This window comes from Bos indicus x Bos taurus, chromosome 10 (assembly GCF_003369695.1).
Source record: "Bos indicus x Bos taurus breed Angus x Brahman F1 hybrid chromosome 10, Bos_hybrid_MaternalHap_v2.0, whole genome shotgun sequence".
In the NCBI taxonomy this organism is placed as follows: Eukaryota; Metazoa; Chordata; class Mammalia; order Artiodactyla; family Bovidae; genus Bos; species Bos indicus x Bos taurus.
In genome coordinates this window covers 48,000,923-48,024,425 of record NC_040085.1, presented here as the reverse complement: position 1 = coordinate 48,024,425, position 23,503 = coordinate 48,000,923, and the positions used below count along the sequence as shown (strand labels likewise).

The window sequence follows — 23,503 nt, the reverse complement described above, 5'->3', positions numbered from 1 at the left end:
TGATACATTATATAAATAAGTCATATAAAAATCACAATCATCTCAACAGATTCCAAAAGGGCATTTAATAAAACTCAAACCATTCATATTCTCTAAAATAATAAAAGAAGCAGAAGATATTAAGAAGAGGTGGCAAGAATACACAGAAGAACTGTACAAAAAAGATCTTCACGACCCAGATAATCACAATGGTGTGATCACTCACACTCACCGGGAGCCAGACATCCTGGAATCTGAAGTCAAGTGGGCCTTAGAAAGCATTACTACAAACAAAGCTAGTGGAGGTGATAGAATTCCAGTTGAGCTATTTCAAATCCTGAAAGATGATGCTGTGAAAGTGCTGTACTCAATTAGCTAGCAAATTTGGAAAACTCAGCAGTGGCCACAAAACTGGAAAAGGTCAGTTTTCATTCCAGTCCCAAAGAAAGGAAATGCCAAAGGGTGCTCAAACTACCACACAATTGCACTCATCTCACACGCTAGTAAAGTAATGCTCAAAATTCTCCAAGCCAGGCTTCAGCAATACAAGAACTGTGAACTTCCAGATGTTCAAGCTGGTTTTAGAAAAGGCAGAGGAACCAGAGATCAAATTGCCAATATCTGCTGGATCGTCGAAAAAGCAAGAGAGTTCCAGAAAAACATCTATTTCTGCTTTATTGACTATGCCAAAGCCTTTGACTGTGTGGATCACCATAAACTGTGGAAAATTCTGAAAGAGATGGGAATACCAGACCACCTGACCTGCCTCTTGAGAAATCTGTGTGCAGGTCAGGAAGCAACAGTTAGAACTGGACATGGAACAACAGACTGGTTTCAAATAGGAAAAGGAGTACGTCAAGGCTGTATATTGTCACCCTGCTTATTTAACTTCTATGCAGAGTACATCATGAGAAACTCTTGCCTGGAGGAAGCACAAGCTGGAATCAAGATTGTCGGGAGAAGTATCAATATTCTCAGATATGCAGATGACACCACCCTTATGGCAGAAAGTGAAGAGGAACTAAAGAGCCTCTTAATGAAAGTGAAAGAGGAGAGTGAAAAAGTTGGCTTAAAGCTCAACATTCAGAAAACGAAGATCATGGCATCCGGTCCCATCACTTCATGGCAAATAGAGAAACAGTGGAAACGGTGTCAAACTTTATTTTTTGGGGGCTCCAAAATCACTGCAGATGGTGACTGCAGCCATGAAATTAAAAGATGCTTACTCCATTGAAGAAAAGTTATGACCAACCTAGATAGCATATTCAAAAGCAGAGACATTACTTTATCAACAAAAGGTCCGTCTAGTCAAGGCTATGGTTTTTCCAGTGGTCATGTATGGATGTGAGAGTTGGAATGTGAGGAAAGCTGAGCGCAAAAGAATTGATGCTTTTGAACTGTGGTGTTGGAGAAGACTCTTGAGAGTGAGTCCCTTGGACTGCAAGTAGATCCAACCAGTCCATCCTAAAGGAGATCAGTCGTGGGTGTACATTGGAAGGACTGATGTTGAAGGTGAAACTCCAATACTTTGGCATTTCGAAGGTGAAACTCCAATAATTTGGCAATACCTGATGCGAAGAGCTGACTCATTTGAAAAGACCCTGATGCTGGAAAAATTGAAGGCAGGAGGAGAAGGGGATGACAGAGGATGAGATGGTTGGATGGCATCACCGACTCAATGGACATGGGTTTGGGTCGACTCCCAGAGTTGGTGATGGACAGGGAGGCCTGGTGTGCTGCGGTTTATGGGGTCGCAAAGAGTCGGACACGACTGAGCAACTGAACTAAACTGAGATAGTCACTTCCTTAATAAGGTAGAGCGTGTGTATTTCAAACCACCAGTAGATATCAGATTTTAAGTGAAAACAGAAAAGGAATATTTATTAAAAGTGGGCATAATATTATGGTATTACCACTTAATATTGATTTGGAAGTTCTGGTTAGTGCTATAAAGATGAACCAGAAATAGGTAAACTCTCATTATTTGCAAATTATATTATTTTACATCAAGAAACTTCATTTGAATTTCCTAAACCATTAGAATTAATATGATTTTATTAAAGCAGTGAGTATAAGAAAAATGTATATTGGAAAGTGGGAGAAATCACAAGCTGATACCTGAAGGGTGGTTAAGAGTTACCAAGGTGAAGTGGGACAAACAGGAACTGAATTCCTAGGTAAGACCCAGGGGCAAGAGGAGGCATCTGCTGCCTGAGGGAGTCAAGGAAGTTCACTGTTTATTTGCGTAGGAGTTGGTGCGATTCCAGACAAAACTTCAATGGAATGTTCTGGAACTTCACAAGTTGTTTTAGAGTCCTTTCTGGATAAGGAATGTGCCACTATTATGACTAGTGAAAGGAAGAAACAAATTTGAGAACTGAATGTGTAATATGAACCAATTTGTGTAAAAATTGGTAATGGGGAGCTAGATATTATATGTGTTTTTATAAATATATACGTGGACAATTTCTGGAAGAATGCACACACACAAAAAAATGTAAACAGTGACTGTCAAAGAGCAGAACTGAGAGTTTGAAAGGAACATGAAGGAAGGGAGCTGTTTTATTTGCTTTATACTCTTCAATATTATTTGCATTTTTCTATGACTGTGTTGTAAATTTTTTATAGCACTGTTTTGAAACAGAGACAATTAGCAGATAATCCCCAATGAAAATATTTCTAGAAGAAAAACAACAAAATATGTTTGAAAACCATCTGTTAAGTTTGGTCCTACTAAAATTAAAGAATATAATATAACTTGCAGTTATAAACATGCCTAAATACTGGGCCAAGAAGAAATAATCAATGGCACAAGATAGCTCAGAAATAAACTTGAATATAAAGTGAAAGCAATAAAGGACATATCATTAATCAACAGAAAAAGGAGTAATTCAGTGAATTATTTTGGAGCAACTGTTTAGCAATTTGGAAAAAAAATCATAGATTTTTACCTCTTAAAAAAACATCAAAATAAATTCCAGATGGTTTGAGTCAAATTTATATAAGCAATTTAAAACAAGAAGAACAGAAGTGAATATTTATCAAACTTTTGGAAGGAGATAGCTGAAAAGCAATAGAAAAAATTAGGGAATTATTTAACTATGTGAACATCTAAAACAGTATGGTTCTGGCATAAAAAACTCAAAATGGTTAAAGATTTAAATGTAAGACCTGAAACCATAAAACTCCTTGAAGAAAACATAGGGGGAAATCTCCATGATACTGGTCTTGGGAATGATTTTTTTTGTTGTTGTTGTTATGACACTGAAAGCATAGGCAACAAAATAATAAGTGAATGGAAATATATCAAACTAAAAAGCCTCAGTGTAGCAAAATAAATAATCAACAAGATGAAAAGGCAGCTCACAGAATGGTAGAAATTATTTTCAAGCCATATATTCAAGATATATAAGGAACCCATATATAAATAGCAAAAAGTCAAATAATCTGATTTTTAAATGGCAAAGGACTTCAAAAGACATAGAAACAGACAGTAGGTACACGAAAAGGTGTTTAACATCAGTAATCATCAGGAAAATGAAAATCAGATATCACCTCACCCCTGCTTTTATCAAAAAGGCAAGAAATAATAAGTGGTGGCAAGGATGTGGAGAAAAGGGAACTCTTGTGCACTGTTGGTAAAAATGTAAATTGGTACAGCCATTATGAAAAACAGTGCGGCGACTCATAAAAAGTTAAAGCTAGCACTACTATATGTTTTAGAAATCTGACTTCTAGATGTACATCCAAAAGAAATGACATCACTGTCTCAGAGATATCTTCACTCCCATGTTCACTTATTTACAATACCCAAGATATGGAAACAACCTAAGTATCCATTGATGGTTGAATGGAGAAACGAAATGTGGCATATATGTATTATTTGGCAGTAAGAAAGTAGGAAATAGTTCCATTTTCAACAACAAGAATGAAACTTTAAGGTATTATGCTAAGTGAAATGTCAGAAAGACAAATACAGTATGATCTCATTTACACATGCAGCTAAACTCATAGAAACGGAGAGTAGATTGTTAGCTAAACCAGGGATTGAGGGATGGGGGAAATGGGGAGATGTTAGTCAAAGGGTGCAAACATTTAGTTATAAGATGAATGTGTCCTGGATTTACAGTGTACAGTGTGGTGACTATAGTTCAAAATATTGCATTGTAGTCTTCAAAGTTGTTAAGAGGGTTGTTGTTTAGTTGCTAAGTCCTGTCTGACTCTTTTGCAACCCCATGGACTGTAGCCCGCCAGGCTCCTTCTGTCCATGGCATTTCCCAGGCAAGACTACTAGAGTGGGTAGCCATTTCCTTTTCCAGGGGACCTTCTTGACCCAAGGATCGGACCTGCGTCTCCTGCATTGGCAGGCAGATTCTTTACCATGTGCTGCTGCTGCTGTTGCTAAGTCGCTTCAGTCATGTCTGACTCTGTGCGACCCCATAGACGGCAGCCCACCAGGCTCCTCTGTCCCTGGGATTCTCCAGGCAAGAACACTGGAGTGGGTTGCCATTTCCTCCTCCAATGCATGAAAGTGAAAATTGAAAGTGAAGTCGCTCAGTCGTGTCCGACTCTTAGCGACCCCATGGACTGCAGCCTACCAGGCTCCTCCGTCCATGGGATTTTCCAGGCAAGAGTACTGGAGTGGAGTGCCATTTACCATGTGACGAGGGTACAAACACACAAAAAATGGCAACTGTGAGGTGATGGATGTGTTCATTTTTTTTTTAAGTTAATAATAGTAGAAACTGAGTGATGAGAGAGGAGGTTGAAGAGATTTATGGGAAATCTCTGCTTTCCACTCAATTTTCCTATAAACTTAAAATGACTTTAAAAATATAAGATTTATTAATTAAAATAATTGTCTATATAATTTTAACCATGTTGGGTTTGTTGAGACTTGCTTTATAGTTATGTGTTAGTTGCTCAGTCTTTCTGAGTTGTCTGACTCATTTCGACTCCATAGTCTGTCCATGGAATTCCCTAAGCTAGAATACTGGAATGGGTTGCCATTCCCTTCTCCAGAGGATCTTCCTGACCCAGGGATCAAACCCGGGTCTCCTGCATTGCAGGCAGATTCTTTGCTGTCTGAGCTACAGTATAGCCTAATTTTAAAGTAATATTTTGTGTGTGTTTGGAAAAAATGTGTATGTTTTACATTAATCCTTTATTTAGGTCAGTTTTCTTAATTTGGGGGCTTCCCTGGTGGCTCAGATGGTAAAGAATCTGTCTGCAATGCAGGGGACCTGGGTTTAGTCCCTGGGTTGGGAAGATCCCCTGGAGAAGGGAATGGCTACCCACTCCAATATTCTTGCCTGGGAAACCCCGTGGACAAACAAGCCTGGCAGGCTACAGTCCATGGGGTTGCGAAGAGTTGAATACCTTCACTTTCCTTAATTTTATTCATGTCTTCTATATATCAATACTTATTTTGTGTGTGCCTATTTGGCAAATATTTGTTTAAAAATTTTGAGACTATACTATTTAGGATTATACAAATTTAAAACATTTATATTGTCCTGGCCAGTTGCACCTTTTTCATTCTGAAATGATCTTTTTGTCTCTTGTAATGTTTTTTGTATTGGCATTTTATTTGTTTGATATTAACATAGCAAAAAGCTAAACAGTTTTTTAAAAAACTATAGTTGATTTAGAATGCTATACTAATTTCTGATGTACAGCAAAGTGACTCAGTTATATACGTATATACATTCTTTTTCAATATTCTTTTCCATTGTAGTTTATCCCAGATATATTTTCCTGTGTTATACAATAGGACCCTGTTGTTTATCCATCCTAATGTAATAGTGTGCATCTACTAACCAAACTCCCAGTCCATCCCTCTCTCTCCTCCTACACTAGCTTTTTAAGAAGGAGTTTAGTATTTGCATGGCATACCTTTTTCTGTGCTTTTCTTTGAATTTTATTGTTTTAGACCTGTTTCTTGTAAATATCATATATTTATATCATGTTATTTTACCTAGCTTGAATCTCTTTTCTAGAGCATTAAGTCTGTGTCACACAATTCCTGACATACTTGGGTTTAAAATCTGTCATTTTACCTGTGATTTCTACTTGTCTCACTCTTTCTGTTTCTTTTTCTCTTCTTTCTTGCCTTCTTTTTGACTTCTTAAGTATTTGAAATGTATACATTAGGCTTCTCTTCTCCTACTGGTGACTTTAGAAATTTGAAAATATGTGCCTAACTTATCAAAATGAACCAATTCCTTTAGTCTTTTCCAGCACACTATCTAATTTTTGAGAGCATATTAAGTTCATTTCCCATCTCCATGGAATATTGTAGAATTTTAAAATTCTGTGTTGTGATTTTTTTTTTAATTTTACAAGACTTTATTGTCTTGTAAAATGACTTTTATTAAGTCATTGTTCACATTTAGATTTACCTATTATGTCCACCTTTTTTGTTCTTTATTCCTTATTGCATGTCAGATCTTCCATTTGAGATTTTTTTCTTTTTGCCTGAAGTACATCTTTTAGAATTTGCCTTCAGAATAAAGCGGCTTCCCTGGTGGCTCAGACTGTAAAGCATCTGCCTGCAGTAGCATCTGCCTGAAGTGCAGGAAACCTGGGTTTGATCCCTGGTTTGGGAAGATACCCTGGAGAAGGCAATGGCACCCCACTCCAGTACTCTTGCCTGGAAAATTGCATGGATGGAGGAGCCCAGTAGGCTGCAGTCCATGGGGTTACTAAGAGTCGGACACGACTGAGCGACTTCACTTTCACTTTTCACTTTCATGATTGGAGAAGGAAATGGCAACCCGCTCCAGTATTCTTACCCGGAGAATCCCAGGGACAGAGGAGCCTGTGGGCTGCCGTCTGTCAGGTCGCACAGAGTCAGACACGACTGATACAACTTAGCAGCAGCTGCAGCAGGAGCCTGGTAGGCTCCAGTCTATGGGGTCACAAAGAGTTGGACACAACTGTGCGACTTCACTTTCACTTTAGAATGTACCTTTGTCTTGGTACATAGAATCCAAGGTTGGCAATTATTTCCTTTAAGAACATTTAAAGATATTCTCCTGTCTTCTGGCCTCCATTTTTCCTATTGAAAAGAAAGTCAACAGCTGACCTTTAAGGTGATCTTTTATATCTGGCTTCCTTTTTCTTTGGTGTTCTGCATTTTCACCATGATGCACCTAGATTGTGATTTCTTTTTATTTAGCTTATTCTATTTGACTCTGTGGATTGTTGTCGTTCATGAGTTCCAGAAAATTCTTAGCCATGATTATGAGTTTTACAAATATTTCCTCTGTCCACCCTCTCTTTCCTTCCTCCTAGAATTCTGACAAATGTATGTTAGACCTTGTCACTCCATCCCCATGCTTTTTAATGTTTGTTTCAAATTTTTCTATGTTTTTCTCTTACATACTGCATTCTAGATAATTTCTTCTAACATTTTTTTATTCATTTATTCTTTCTTCAGCTGGCTAGAACCAACTGGCTGATAAGGACATCCATTACATTCTTTATTGTGATCAGTATGTATTTTTTCTTTCTAGAAATTTCTGATTGGTCATTTGAGGTCTATTTTGTCCTGCTGCTGCTGCTAAGTCGCTTCAGTCGTGTCCAACTCTGTGCAACCCCATAGATGGCAGCCCACCAGGCTCCCCCGTCTCTGGGATTCTCCAAGCAAGAACACTGGAGTGGGTTGCCATTTCCTTCTCCAATGTAGGAAAGTGAAAAGTGAAAGTGAAGTCGCTCAGTTGTGTCTGACTCTTCACGACCCCATGGACTGCAGCCCACCAGGCTCCTCTGTCCATGGGATTTTCCAGGCAAGAGTACTGGAGTGGGGTACCATTATAGATAAAATTTCAAACATATTTTTCTTTCTTTAAACACAGTAGGAATAGAGGGGTTTCAAGTTTATATCTGAATACTTTGTGTTCTATTTATTATGTATTTCTACATCTATTTATTATGTATTTTCTGCTGGTTTTCATTAATTTTTTTCTCCTTGGCCACATCACATAAATATCCTGAGGTTTTGCCCATAATTTTTTTAAATTGCAAAACTAATATATATTCATTGTAAAGAATTTATTTGGATATCTAATTTTGTGTGATGGCAGATCGTAGCTTGTGGGAACTTAGTTCTCTGACCATGGATCAAACCAGGGCCCTTGGCAGTGAAAATGCAGAGTCTAAACCACTGGACCACCAGGGAAGTCCCTTGTTTTCATTAATTGTTTCTTTGCCTTTTTCTATGCTCTTTTTTTTTCTTAAATTGTGTATGACCCTTTTTGCAAATTACTGATGGGGTTTCTTTGGGACCTATAATTAAGGTGGGTTTCCCTGGTGGCTCAGTGGTAAAAAATGGGCCTGCCAACGCCTGTCAATGCAGGAGATGCGGGTTGGATCCCTGGGTCAGGAAGATCCACTGGGGAAGAAAATGGCACTCATTCCAGGACTCTTGCCTGGAGAATCCCATGGACAGAGGACCCTGGTGGGCTACAGTCCATGAGGTCACAAAATAGTTGGATATGACACTGACTAAACAACAATAGTTAAGGTACTTGTAAAATTTTCCTATTGCTGCTATAACAAATAACCACAAATTTAATCACTTAAAATCACACATTTTATTCTCTAATAGCTCTGAATTTTAAAATCAGGGTGTCAGGAGGGCTGTGTTCCTGCTGAGGACTCTGGAAGAATCTGTTTCCTTGTCTCTTAGCTTCCGAGGCTGCCTGAAGTCATTAACTTCTACCTCTTTCTTTGCACAGTTCGAACTCTGCTTCCGTCACCACATCTCCTACTTCTGACTCTGATCCTCTTGCATCTTTTGTATTAGAACCCATATGATTACACTGGATCTACCTGGACAATCCAGGCTAAGCTCCTGTCTCAAGATTCTTACTTAATCACATCTGCAATGTCCCTTTTACCAAGACAAGTATTAACATATTTACTGGCACCATGGATTAGAACATGTACACCTTTTGTTCTGGGGAACAGGGAGAGGTATGATTCTACTCACCACAGTACCTTCTCCACAGAGTATTTGTGTTTGCTTCTGCCAAGGTCCTATCCAGGACTGTCTCTCAAAATAAGTTTATGACTTGAGGTTTTCTTGACCATTTTGTGATTTAAATCTAGGCTGCTCATGCATGGGAAGATACACTGCATAGTTACAAATTCTTAGGGGTTTTAATCCTTTCTTTTTTTCTTCTTCCTCCTCTCTCCATCCCCCTTTTCTTCTCCTTCTCCTCAGTTTAATTTGGGTAAGTTTTCTATTCGTCTCCCCCTCCCTTCCACTTGGGCTTCCCTGGTGGCTCAGTGGTAAAGAACCTTCCTGCCAATGCAGGAGAAGCGGGTTCAGTTCCTGGGTGGGGAGGATACTCTGGAGAAGGAAATGGCAACCCACCCCAATATTCTTGCCTGGAAAATCCCATGGACAGAGGAGGTTGGCGGGCTACAGTCCATGAGGTCTCAAAGAGTCAGACATGACTTAGTGACTAAATAACAACCCTCCCACTTAGGATTTGACATCTGTCCTCACCACCCTGCAAATTTTCCAAGTCAAATCAAAATTTCCAGGAATGCCAACACCCTCAGGCCAAAAGTTGCTTTGTTTTTGTGCCTTCTCTCTCTACATTTCAGCTTTCTCTTGGATTTTGTCCCAGTGGTTTCTAATGATCTCACCAGTTTCTTAGTGCTCCTAATGAAAACATATATATTCAGCATTTGGGGGGTATTTTCAGTTAAAACATTAGTTAAAATACTTAACTGCCATTGCACAAAATTAGATCCCCAAACAAATTCTTTATAATGAACACATATTAGTTTTGCAATTTAAAAAAATTATGGGCAAAATCTCAGGATATTTAAAGAGCAAGGTAAGTCACAGTTAGCACTGATCATAACCAAAAGAATGAATATGGTGATAGTTATTTCTTTTGAGTTCAGACAAAAATGAAATCACCATAGTTTGACAAGTTTAATAGCAGAAGTGATTTAAAGTGAAAGTTAGACCAATGGATTTTGATGTAATTGGATAAAAATTATTTCATTAATCTTCATGGCTTCACCTTTCTTTAGCTTATGATCAAATCTATGTGGCAGTGAGATATAAATCTATTGGGTTTTCATCTCTATATTTCCATTCTCCTTACTTCTCATTCAAGCATGTTGTTCCGTGATCATTGCCTTAAAGAAGGTATGCAGCAGAAGGGAAAGCAGAAATTGACCACAAGTCTCCTTGGATTTTGCATTCCAAAAGTGTCACATGAAAGACTTAAAGGGGAAGTTAAAAGGAAGCAGGGATAAAATTCCTAGGCATAAATGGCATGTCTCAGAAGAAACATGAAAGAACAAAGATCGACCTCAGACTAAACAGATATTCTCTTGGAGAGCAGGAATAAGAAGGCGATCTGTAAAGTCCAGAGCTTAGATACTGGCATTCTACTGTCAGCTAGTACCATCAAGGAGAAAGCAGAGAAAGAGCACAGCCAGAGAGAAGTGGCTCTTGCAGCATCTAGACAGATGAAACGTAGGTAGTCTAAAAAAGATCCCCAGGCACTACATTGGCACAAAAGCAGCAGAGATCTTCTAGAATTGGAAGGTTTGTGGAAACAGGACAATGAACTTCCAGTGGTGACTGTGTAAATTCCCCTCCATGCGCTGGCACTATGTAAGACCTTGAAATTATGGTACAACCCAGGGAAAAGGGCATCCTTAAAAAAAAAGCTGAGATCAGCTTTCCTATCAGCTCACGGGAATGGAGTCAGAAAGTGAATCAGGATCAGAAAGTAAAGATGTAAAAAAGAAAGTAAGTGGCATATCTTATACAAGTTTGTGAGTGACATTCAAATGACCTCATCTTTATCTCTAATGCTGACATTTTCCTCAAGTTCCGTCCAAGTTCTTACTGGAAATTTCTAGTTATGTATTCCACTGTCACCTCAAATTTGGCTTACATATTACCATACCACTAATATTCCCACTGTGGCAGAGCCAGCTGGGACAATTACCTCTGTATTCTTCTTCCTGCAATCAGGGGAGAAATAGGGAAATGCAATATGGGCAGAGTGTCCCTTATCGTTATTTAATGTCAGAGTGTTTAGCCCAGGTCAAGGAGGATTTTATGTTCTTTTAAGGTAAGGCCTGCTAAGTCGCTTCAGTCGTGTCCAACTCTGTGTGACCCCATAGACGGCAGCCCACCAGGCTCCCCCGTCCCTGAGATTCTCCAGGCAAGAACTCAAAGTTATGCCAATAGGAGAAATGGAAATCTTTTGTATAGAGAGATGTGTTTAAAAAATTAAACTTTAAGATTGATGGATGTTTGATTATTACGATTACTGAGAAGAATCGAAGTCACCAGTAGAGTGGCAACTTCTTTTCCCAACTTTCCATGGGAGAAAAGTGTCAGAGACAGTGAAGTTTGATCTGAGATCAAACCTTACTTGCATGCTAAAAGTCAACCTGAAAGTTTCAGGGATGCTTCAGAGGACGCAAGACTCCTGGGTCAGAGACAAAGGACGTTTTACTCATGTATGCACAGTGGACAGCATGAGCTTTCCGTTTTTGTGGTTACCATCCCCCGCGCCCACCCCGCCAAGTACCATGAAAGTGATGCAAGTAGATTTTTGTACATGCAGTAGATATGCAGTGGATCCCAAGAAAGGGTTAGGAGTTGATGAGTTCTGTGGGGACAGGTGACAGACTCCAAGGAAATGGAGAGGCAAACACTACAGAATGTGCAGAGGGAAATAGACCAGGTTAAAGATAGGGACATTTTCAAAGTGAGGGGGTTGGAGTTTCCAACTACCATTTGAAGGTCCAAACAGTGAAGCCTTACATGGAAAACAGAGCAGATTTCAAAACCCAAGAACCCAGTGCCTCATTTCTACTGCCACCAACCACTCAACCCTCATCTCAGTAAAATATCTGTATTCTTCCATTTGATTTGGAGAAGGTCAGTACTGCAGGCTGGATCCTCCAGGATATAGACGCTGAGTCAGAGCTTAGAGTGCAAGATGTTTATTACAGAATACCTTTGGGATTAATACCTGTTGTTTAGTCAATCAGTTGTGTCATTCTCTTGGCAACCCCATGGACTTTAACTCACCAGGCTTCTCTGTCCATGAAATCTCCCAGGCAATAATACTGGAGTGGGTTACCATTTCCTTCTCCAGGGGATTTTCCCAACCCATGTCTCCTGCTTGGTAGGCAGATTCTTTACTACTAAGCCACCAGGAAAGCCCTTAATACCTGAAGGGGGGTAAAAAAGCAGCAGGTAGATGCAGAGAGAAAATCCAAACAGTAATGCATTCCTGATGACACTTTTGCCAATGCCACAGAGAGCTCTGGAGCCAGTTGTCTGAGTTGCCTTGTATTGGGTGGAAATGATGGGGCCTTACCCGTAGTGTCAGTCAGTCATTGGATGTGTGCCATTGAGAAGGGTTGTAACCTAGGTGAGGGACTTTTCTGCAACTGAGACAGTCCTGGAAAGAGCTAAGAGCTGGGTCCAAAAAACCCAGTGACTGGACAGCAAAGTCCTTCTCTAAAAAGGGGTCTGGGCATCACAGTGTCCATCACTGTATACCTTCTGAATGGCTCAAATCTGCTTCTTAAAATAGAACCCCAATGAAGCTCCTCTAGGATCCTGATGGATCGCTCCTACTGGAGAAAACACTTTAGAAGAGGAGTGTGAGATGAACTGCAGCCCCCAAAATTACAACTTGTCTCAGTCCAGATGCTTGTCATCCTCAGCTGCCATCTCTGCTCTTTTTGGACATGACTACCAAGTGAGAAAAGGGGATTGTTCTTTAGGATGCTATATTCATCTTAAAACAATACTCAGTAGTCTCTTAAATATTGGGACAGTTCCCTTTTCCCAGTACATATATACCTGAGTAAATGACTATAGGTCCTAGTGGAAAAGATTTTTTTTACCATGTACATCTGCCTTGCTGTTGCTGAGCTATTCCTTCTGAGGAGCTGGTATCCTCTGGGTCTAAAAAACTGGTTCAATTTTGAAAAGTGGGAAGAAAAATTATGAATTTTTATTGAGACAACTGTCCTCTGTCTCCTAAATAGTTATCCTTGATGTCTTCTGATGGCACAAATTGAATAGTACATTTAGTTTTGTCCATCTTTTTTGTTCCTAGGGATGCTATATTATACTAACCATCTCCATAATTCTCCATAATTCTCCAGTTCCTTTTAGTTCCTGCTTGAAGTTGCTAGTTATTAAGATAATTGCATCAACCTGGCTTCTGATCATTGAGTACTACCACCTGGCCTCTATCTTTCTAGGGCCCTTATGTCTCTATTGCTATGAGTTAGCCTGGTCTTCCAAGAGCGCGCGTGCGTAGGCATGCTCAGTCGCCTACGACTCTCTGCGGTGCCATGGGCTATATTTAGCCCGGCAGGCTCCTCTGTCCATGGAATTTCCGAGGCAAGAATACTGGAGTAGGTTGCTATTTCTTTCTCCAGGAGATCTTCCTAACCAAGTGATCAAGCCCGTGTGTCTCCTGTGTCTCCCACGTTGGCAATCACATTCTTTGCCACTGAGCCACCTGGGAAGTGCTCATCTCAGAGTGCCTGCATAAAGAAGAGAACCAACAGTGAATTTTACAAGTGATGCTTTTCTTCTGCCACCAGCACATCCCAGTGGTCTTGGTAAATTGTCTATCCTTCAGGTCTTCCCCTTGAATGTTATTAGAGGTTTCTTTGGTTTGTTCTTTGTTTGATATGGTCTACCTACTCTAGCATGCTTATTCCCTTTTGCTTTCATTCCCATTTTCCATCTGCCACAAGGATTCTGGCATTTTGATATCCTTTTTTTGGTCCATCATTTTTCTGCTTATATGTGCTGTCCAGTTAGTTCATACTCTCTTTTGGGATCTTTCCTATGGTTGTTAAATCCTGTGTCTCAGGATTTAATAAATAACCCTATTTACCATCTTTTGTTCTAGTCTCTTGACCAAGTCCCCAGAATACAGTCCCAGGCATGTTTCCCCAGCTCTTTCCAGCACATGCTGGCTGGATCCTGCATTTTCTTTCTGTCCTTATTAGTCCCAATACATCCCCAGCTGAGTTTTGCTCTTAACCCCATCAGAATCATCCTCTACCTACCTACCTACCGTACAGATTCTTAGAGGAGCATACATTGTTTGGTAGGAGAGAGGAATCTACATTTTCTTAAAGCAAGAGAGTTATGATAACTCTGAATAGGGAAGGTTGGGCTCTCTATGAAAGCTGACAGCTTTCAGGAAATCTGAGAATTCCATATTTTCAAGGAATTTTGAAATTCCCAAACTTCCTCATTCTAAGTATTAAGGTCCAGTTCTTTCTCAAATAGTGTCTTGACCAGTCTTGTTTGAAAGGTGAACTTTTTTGGAAAGTACCTACTCTTAAGTTCTGGGCCTTGTCCTAAGTTTTCTCTGCCCCCCTGCTGCAGGAAATGGAAGCCACTTTATATGCTGCTATGGGGCCCCCTGGTTTTCCACTTGTCAATTGAGTATTAATTGCTCTCAGCATCTTGTATTTTTCTATAGCATCAATCCTCTTTTGCATTAGGTACAAAATTCCATTGCCCTTGTACTTACTAACATATCTATATTTCTACAATGTCTAATACATCAGACCAGCTAGGTTATTTCTTTCCACTGATATGCCTTCCCAGTTCATTACGAGGGGAAATATGACCCATTGCATAGCTCCCTGCCTCCAAGGCTGTGCTTCGTTTACTATCAGTGATGGCTTCCTCTTTACCAAGCGGGTAGTGAATGAACTAACTGTAAACCCCTATCTTATCTGTGTTTTTAGGCCACTCCTGGCACTAATTATTGCATGTTGGGCTTTCTGGGAAGCACACTGAATTGGAATTTAGGCTGCAGGTTGTTTATTAGGGAGTGCCATTGTGATAGATACCTGTGGAAGGGAGGGAGGAGCTCTGGAGCTAAAATAGCCCATCAGAGTTTTCCTTATTGGGCCCAGAGGGCAAGGCCTTTATACTCCCCTGTTAATAAGTCATGGCTGTGAGCTTCCCTGGAAGGGGCATGACCATGGGTTAGGCACTATCTGTACCTGAGGCTGATCCCATGAGTGCTGATAGCTGAAGACTGCCTGCTGACAGTGCTTTCAGCAGCTGGAGTTACAAACTCTTTCCATGAGCGAGAATCTAGATAGCATATCCTGACCTTCACTGTGGGTGAGGCTGTATCTGAAGAATTCTGGTGGAAGTCTCCTCCTTCGTAGTATCATAGTATCAGCTCCATTGTCATTGTGTGTTGTTGGGTACAAGGCTTAACCACTCACTAACTGTATTCTTTGAGAGCTCTTTGACTTTGATTAACTGATATGAGATCCCACATAATATCTCCTTAGACCAAAGGACCCACTTTATGGCAAAGAAGATGAGACAACTTGTAGTTGAATATAGAATCCACTGGTTCTACCATATATAGCACAAACCAGGAGCTGTCAGCCTGATAATGTGGTGGAATGGCTTTTTGAACCTTTTGTTGAGGTGCTAGCTGGGAGATGACTCCCAGGTGAGAAAGGGTTACTGTTCTTCAGACTATTGTATATATCTTAAAGTGATGATTATTGTATAGAGCTATGTCACAAGTTGTTAGAATGCATATGTTCAGGAACTAAGGAACAGAAATAGTAGTATATTCCTGCTCAGCCATCCAAAAGACCCACTTGGGGAACTTCTCTTCCTATCTTTGCATCTTTAGAATCTGCAGGTTGGGAATTCTAAATTTCCAGCAGGGTGGGTCCTTCCACCAAGGAACATTGTTGTTTAGTCACTGAGCCGTGTCCAACTCTTTTGTGACCCCATGGACTGTAGCCCACCAGTCTCCTCTGTCCATGGGATTTCTCAGATAAGAATACTGGAGTGGGCTCCCATTTCCTTCTCTAGAGGATTTTCCCAACCCAGGGATCGAACCCATGTCTCCTGAATTGGCAGGCAGGTTCTTTTCCACTGAGTCACCAGGGGAGCCCACCAAAGAGCATAGTGTACCTCTAAACCTAAAGCTACAGCTGCTTCCTGGTCACTTTGTGATCCTTGTCCTTCTTCAGCAGTTGGTAGGCAAAGAAAATAATTAGCACAGTGGAAAGGGGTAATGCCTTTCATCATCACAAAGAGGTAGAACTTGATATCTAAAGGAGCAGGGAGAAATGGGTTTGCTTTTCAGGTGATCTGCCGTGGCATCTCCGGAAAAGGCAATGGCACCCCACTCCAGTACTCTTGCCTGGAAAATCCCATGGACGGAGGAGCCTGGTAGGCTGCAGTCCATGGGGTCGCTAAGAGTCGGACAGGACTGAGCGACTTCACTTTCACTTTTCACTTTCATGCATTGGAGAAGGAAATGGTAACCCACTGAAGTATTCTTGCTTGGAGAATCCCAGGGATGGAGGAGCCTGGTAGGCTACCGTCTATGGGGTCGCACGGAGTTGGACACAACTGAAGCAACTTAGCAGCAGCCATGGCATCTCTTATTATTTTCCTGCCTGGTTTAACTGTAAATAGATGAAAATAGCAACTATAGGCTGGGAATGACCTTAGCCCTGTTCACATGGAGGGTCTGTGTTACTACACCAGGCAAATCTATAGCAATGGAAACCTTTGCCAATGCAGAGGGAAATCTAGAATGAGTGGTAAAGTGGGGAGATTATGAATATCTGACCTTGTGATCCAGTGCAGCAGCAGAGGGCTGTAGCCTCACATTGACCTTCCTTTTGTAACTTTCCCCAGGGATTATGAGCACCAGAAAGTAGGAGAAGCTGTGACTGGATGGTGTGAACTCACCGTGACAGCAGACTGAACCTGAGCAGTACCAGGTGTGGATGACATTCATTGCTATTGACGACCCATGCATTTGTGCTTTTCCAGGTTAGTGCGTCTAGCCTTGAGCTGCTGCCAGTGTGGTTGATACTGCTCACAGCTGCACCCAACCCTGGAGAACTGCCTTGGGCCACTAGTTGCAGCCTCATCCAGTAACTCGTGGGAAGGAATCCCTCCCCTGCGGTGGCCCAAAACCAGTGACTGACTGCTTTGGAGATACAAAGCCTCTTCTCAAGGTGGGTCAGGTCTCAGGTGCAGTCAGTGCTGTGTGCCTAGTCTGTGTCTATGTGCAGTACTTTAGCTGAAACCATTTCTTTATATATGTATATATTTTGTATATATCTTTATTTTTTGTATATAAATATTTATATACATATTTTGGGGGGGGTCCAAATCACTGCAGATGGTGACTGCAGCCATGAAATTAAAAAACACTTGATGCTTGGAAGAAAAGCTATGACTAATCTAGACAGCATATTAAAAAGCAGAGACATTACTTTGCCAACAAAGGTCCATCTAGACAAAGCTATGGTTTTTCCAGTAGTCGTGTGGATGTGAGAGTTGGACTATAAAGAAAGCTAAGCACCAAAGAATTGATGCTTTTGAACTGTGGTGTTGGAGAAGACTCTTGAGAGTCCCTTGGACTGCAAGGAGATCCAGCCAGTCCATCCTAAAGGAAATCAGTACTGACTATTCATTGGAAGGACCGATGCTGAAGCTGAAACTCCAGTATTTTGGCCACCTGATGCAAAGAGCTGACTCATTGAAAAAGACCTTGATGCTGGGAAAGATTAAAGGCAGGAGGAGGAGAGGATGACAGAGGATGAGATAGTTGGATGGCATCAATGACTCGATGAGCGAGCTCTGGGAGTTGGTAATGGATAAATAAGTCTGGTGTGCTGCAGTCCATGGGGTCTCAAAGAGTCGGGCACAACTGAACGACTGAACTGATATATGTATATATATGTGTGTATATATATATATATATATATTTTTTTTTTTTTGGTTGCTTTGGGTCTTAGTTGTAGGGTGTGGAATCTTCAGTCTTTGTTGCGGCAAGTGAGATCTTTAGTTGCAGCATGCAAACTCTTAGTTGTAGCATATGGGATCTAGTTCTTGGACTTGGGATAGAACCTGGGCTCCCTGCATTGGGAGCTTGGGGTCTTAGCCACTGGACCACCAGGGAAGTCCCCTGAAAGTATTTCTTTGCTTAGCATCTTCCCTTTTACTACCGTGCCCCCCTCACATCCTGATGGCTTTCTGCTGAGAACACTTCTTCAGTAAATCACATACATAAGAGTCCTTGCTCTGCTTCTAGGGATCCCAACTAACACCGTCTCCTCTTCTCTATCTCCAGAAAGAAAATTCCTGGGGAAGAATTCTTAATGGCCTGGTATGCTTTGGTATGCATTAGAGAATTAACCTTACCTGAAGAGAGGTCAGGGGCTTCCTGGGTGGTGCTAGTGGTAAAGAACCTGCCTGCCAATGCAGGAGATGTAAGAGATGGGGGTTTGATCCCTGGGTCAGGAAGATCCCCTGGAGGAGGGCATGGTAGGCCACTCCAGTATTCTTGCCTGGAGAATCCCCATGGACAGAGGAGCCGGGGTGGGCTACAGTCCATAGGGTGACAAAGAATTGGACATGACTGAAGTGACTTAGCATGCACACACACAAAGAGAGATCTGGCCTTTCCCCTCAACCACAGGGAGGTGACCTTGGAATGTCCTGCCTGACAGAAGTGTTTTTGTCTGAGGGTTTTGGCCCACAAGTTAGCAATCTAAAAATGTGATTTTTGTTGGGAGCTTTGGGCTGCTTGATACCAGTTTTGTCTCCAGAAGGGACTGGAGATTAAACATAACAGCCCAACCTCTTGAAATGGCTGAGGAATAAAGGTCAGCCACATAGACAGTATATGATGGAGCCCCAAAGAAAACTCTAAATACCAAAGATTGGGGTAAGCATCCATGGCTGGCCGTGCATATTGTCGCACACCACAGCCATAAAGAGTTAACACCGTCCATGGCTCTTTGTGAAGAGGACAACCAGAAGCTCTGTATTTGGACCCATCCTGGACTCTGCCCTATGCATGTGTCTCTTCCCTTGGCTGATTTTAATCCCTGTATTAATCTGTAACTGTGGGTGTAGTAGCTTTCGGAGCATCCCGAGCCCTTCCAGTGAATTATCAAAACTGAGGGTGGTTAGGGGAATTCCTCACATTTGCAGCTGGTACCCTAAGTGGCAGCTGTCTTGTGTGGACACTGTTCCTCCTAAGTGTTCAGTTGGCTAAACTCTCATACCTGGCTTGAATCTCATCTCGACCTCTGGAACCATCATCACTAGGGCTAAGTGAATGCCACCCAGCAGTACATTTGATTGGAGTTGGGAGGGAGGGCAATTGGCAGAGTGGACAAAGAGATATTTAGTTTCAGCAGCATTTTCTGGGACATGGCATCTGCCCTGCCCAGACTGAAGTTGGCTTTTCTATTCAGATTATTGCTGATGCTGCTTCCTCTACTTTCGTCTTTTTCCTGCATCAGGGACAGACACTCCCCCTCCTTTCAGATGCCCAATGTATGCTTTTATTGACACATCTAATACTATTTTGCTTGAAAATCAGTGATGTCTTAGTATTGAATCTTTGTTTATCTGATGCAAAGATATAACTCCTATACTATTTTTATCTCTGACATTGAGTTTCTAAAGTGTTTTGTTACATTGAAATTTCTGTGTAGAGGTAGTATGGCATCCATAGGATTGTGTTTATAATTTTTAAAGATCTGTGGTAATTTTCTTATAAATTTTGATTATCCTAGTTCATAATATCACTTCATCCTTAGTTTCCCCTGTTACAGGTGTTAGTTGATGTTGGGAGCTGGGAGAAGCCTTCATGACTATTTCCCAAAGATATGAAGGAAATTTAATTTGGAATTTGAATACCAGCAGATTTTAAACACAAGTTCTCTTTCACTTAGGATTTAGTTTAGGAACTGAGGTAATTTTCTGTAGACCAATTGAGAGAGTAAAAAAGTGGACACTAAGAAACTAAGACACAGATTGAGAAGAGTTGACATTATTGAAAGATTTCAATTCTGAATGAGAAAGGACTGGTTAGCATTAGAACATCACAGTAGCAAAGACTTGTATTTTATTTTCATTTTCCTATACATATATTAAAGTAAGCTTAACTATATATACATAAGTGAATTTTTTGCTTAACTGATAATAAATCTATATATTTTATTCCATAATATAAGCCTGATTTTTTCCTCCACTGCTTTACTGACAACAGACCCAGTTCAGCACCTTATTAGCTAAGTGTCTTGGGACTCTTTACTATACCTCTTTGAGTTTTAGTTTCCTGTCTGTAAAACAGCAGTAAGTCTAAGTATCCTGTCAGCTCTTGGGAGCATTACAGATAATTTATGAAAAGCACTTAGGCCAGTAGAGGTGCTCAGTAAATGTAGTTATTACTATTAGCTCTCATAACATTTTGAGTTTAAAAAATAATCTCACCAAGTATTCTTAAGGAGACACCACTCTGGCATCCTAATTGGATGTACCAGTTAATCAGAATGCTTTTTTGAATGTATCCAAGTACACACCATTCCTTTCGGGTTTCCATCCTCTCTGTATCATGGGTTACTTCTTGAGGATTGAGCTTTTATAGGCTTCTGCCTCCGCTGGCCCCACTCTTTTGAAGGCACCAATACTTTCAACCTGCCGTTCAGCTCCACCAGGTTCCTGACCATCTTGAAGCCATTGCTTTTATCTTTGTTTCTAACAGGTAATTTTAAAAATCAGATTCAAACCAGAGTTGTTGGAATACGAGATTAGTCCTATTGCCTTAAGCCTGGATTTTGTGTGCCTGGGAAGAGCCCTGGCTTCTCATATGCCCTAAAGCCCAGGCTCTGCTTATTTCTCTGTGTTCTTCCAGGCCATTTGACTGGATTTCTGCTTCTATTAACTATTCAGATCTCTAGTTCCCCTTTGGAACAGGAGCACTAAACCAAATCCATGTGAAGACCCTATGAGCCTACCCTTGAGGTGTGAATCCTGTGCTCCGTAAACCAAGGCTTTGTTAGTTTTCTCATCCCAAGACCCCAAACCACCACCTCTTCTGAGTTCATTATTTTCTCATTTCTATACCCTTACCCTCTGAAATGGACCAACTCGCACTGCCAGTGTGAGTCAGTGGGGAATTTGCTATTTGAACACTAGCTTGCAGCCCCATGACCCAACCTATACCTAGATCTGTTCCTCCTACTGCCTCCTGGATTCATGACCCAGTGTACCTCAGGGTCAAACTCATATAAGCGTCAGGATTGATAAATGCACTCAGGTATTATATCTTTTAAAAATTCACATAAATTACATTCTATATAGAGCTTTGTAGAGCTGCCTGCTATCTACTGTATTACATGTGTTCTTTTAAAATCTTCCAATTATCTAATTTTGTGACAGTCATTCTAGTTTGTTACTGAGTTGCAAATTCCATTTTGTTTTAGAGCCCTAGGAAAATTGCACAAGTTGTTTTAATTAGTATCAATTTGGTTGTCAGATTTTCAAGATGAAGCCTTTGTGTTTCAGGATTATTTAAAGCTAGGGCATTGAAATAATTGGGATTTTTCAAGAATCACTCTTTATGACCCAATTTTAAAGTTATTTTAAATGGTAACATTAAAAAGAATTATTCGTAAGACCAGAAACTATAAAACTCCTAGAGGAGAACATAGGCAAAACACTCTCTGACATACATCACAGCAGGATCCTCTATGACCCACCTCCCAGAATATTGGAAATAAAAGCACAAATAAACAAATGTGACCTAATTAACCTTAAAAGCTTCTGCACATCAAAGGAAACTATTAGCAAGGTGAAAAGACAGCCTTCAGAATGGGAGAAAATAATAGCAAATGAAGCAACTGACAAACAACTAATCTCAAAAATATACAAGCAACTCCTACAGCTCAACTCCAGAAAAATAAACGACCCAATCAAAAAATGGGCCAAAGAACTAAATAGACATTTCTCCAAAGAAGACATACAGATGGCTAACAAACACATGAAAAGATGCTCAACATCACTCATTATCAGAGAAATGCAAATCAAAACCACTATGAGGTACCATTTCACGCCAGTCAGAATGGCTGCGATCCAAAAGTCTACAAATAATAAATGCTGGAGAGGGTGTGGAGAAAAGGGAACCCTCTTACACTGTTGGTGGGAATGCAAACTAGTACAACCACTGTGGAGAATAGTGTGGAGATTCCTTAAAAAACTGGAAATAGAACTGCCTTATGATACAGCAATCCCACTGCTGGGCATACACACTGAGGAAACCAGAATTGAAAGAGACACATGTACCCCAATGTTCATCGCAGCACTGTTTATAATAGCCAGGACATGGAAGCAACCTAGATGTCCATCAGCAGATGAATGGATAAGAAAGCAGTGGTACATATACACAATGGAGTATTACTCAGCCATTAAAAAGAATACATTTGAATCAGTTCTAATGAGGTGGATGAAACTGGAGCCTATTATACAGAGTGAAGTAAGCCAGAAGGAAAAACACCAATACAGTATACTAACGCATATATATGGAATTTAGAAAGATGGTAACAATAACCCTGTGTACGAGACAGCAAAAGAGACACTGATGTATAGAACAGTCTTATGGACTCTGTGGGAGAGGGAGAGGGTGGGAAGATTTGGGAGAATGACATTGAAACATGTAAAATATCATGTAAGAAACGAGTTGCCAGTCCAGGTTCGATACATGATACTGGATGCTTGGGGCTAGTGCACTGGGACGACCCAGAGGGATGGTATGGGGAGGGAGGAGGGAGGAGGGTTCAGGATGGGGAACACATGTATACCTGTGGCGGATTCATTTTGATATTTGGCAAAACTAATACAATTATGTAAAGTTTAAAAATAAAATAAAATTAAAAAAAAAGTCTCTATGTCTTTGGTCTACAGTATCTCAAAGTTATATAAAAAACTAATTGCTAGCCAAAAATATCAGTTTTCACTGTGTAAAATACAACATCAACTCACTTTTCTGCATTGAGAGAAGCAGAGGTTCAGTAATCCAAAAAGAATTTATGTTTGTCTTTTGGATGCTTTTGTTCTTAAATTTGAATATGAGTGAGTCTGATGTCTAGGGAATTCATGTCAAAATAATGAAGCTGCATTATAAAGATCTCAAATAGGGAAGTTGATGTGTTCAATTTTTTTTTTTTTTCAGTTGCTTTCCCAGGTTAAAATAAGCAAGTTAAGCTGAACTATATTCCTCATTGGAAGATTAGAATATTGAACACAGATGTTAAATCATGGGTCTGGGAAGAATTCTGTAGCAGATTAGAAGCTGCTGAAGTAGGGATTTTTAGATCCCTATTGGGTTACAAATTTAGATCCCTATTGGGAAACAACAACGAAAAAGGAAGATGGATTATGCCATAGAAAGAAAAATTAGAGAAAATATGCAGAAATTCTGTAAATAGAACAGGGATGATGTCTTGCCCAGTATTATGTTGGCTTAGAATATACATACCAAATTCTGCATGTTGCACATCAAGGAAGTAGAGGTAAATTGGAGAAGAAAGTGAAATAATGAACTAATGAAACAAAAACTTTGAAGACTGGGGCATTTCTTATGTCCTGCTGCTGCTGCTAAGTCGCTTCAGTCATGTCCGACTCTGT

General features: G+C 40.5%; 1 protein-coding gene across 2 annotated transcripts in view; it reads left to right on the top strand.

The window, feature by feature from the left end:
• Positions 1-23,503, top strand: part of TEX9 (testis expressed 9) — a 237,724-nt gene that overhangs the window by 43,720 nt on the left and 170,501 nt on the right. For both annotated transcript variants that reach the window (XM_027553931.1, XM_027553930.1), the window contains exon 2: positions 16,847-17,034. The gene's annotated coding sequence lies outside the window, so the exon portion shown is untranslated. The remainder of the gene's footprint in view (positions 1-16,846; positions 17,035-23,503) is intronic.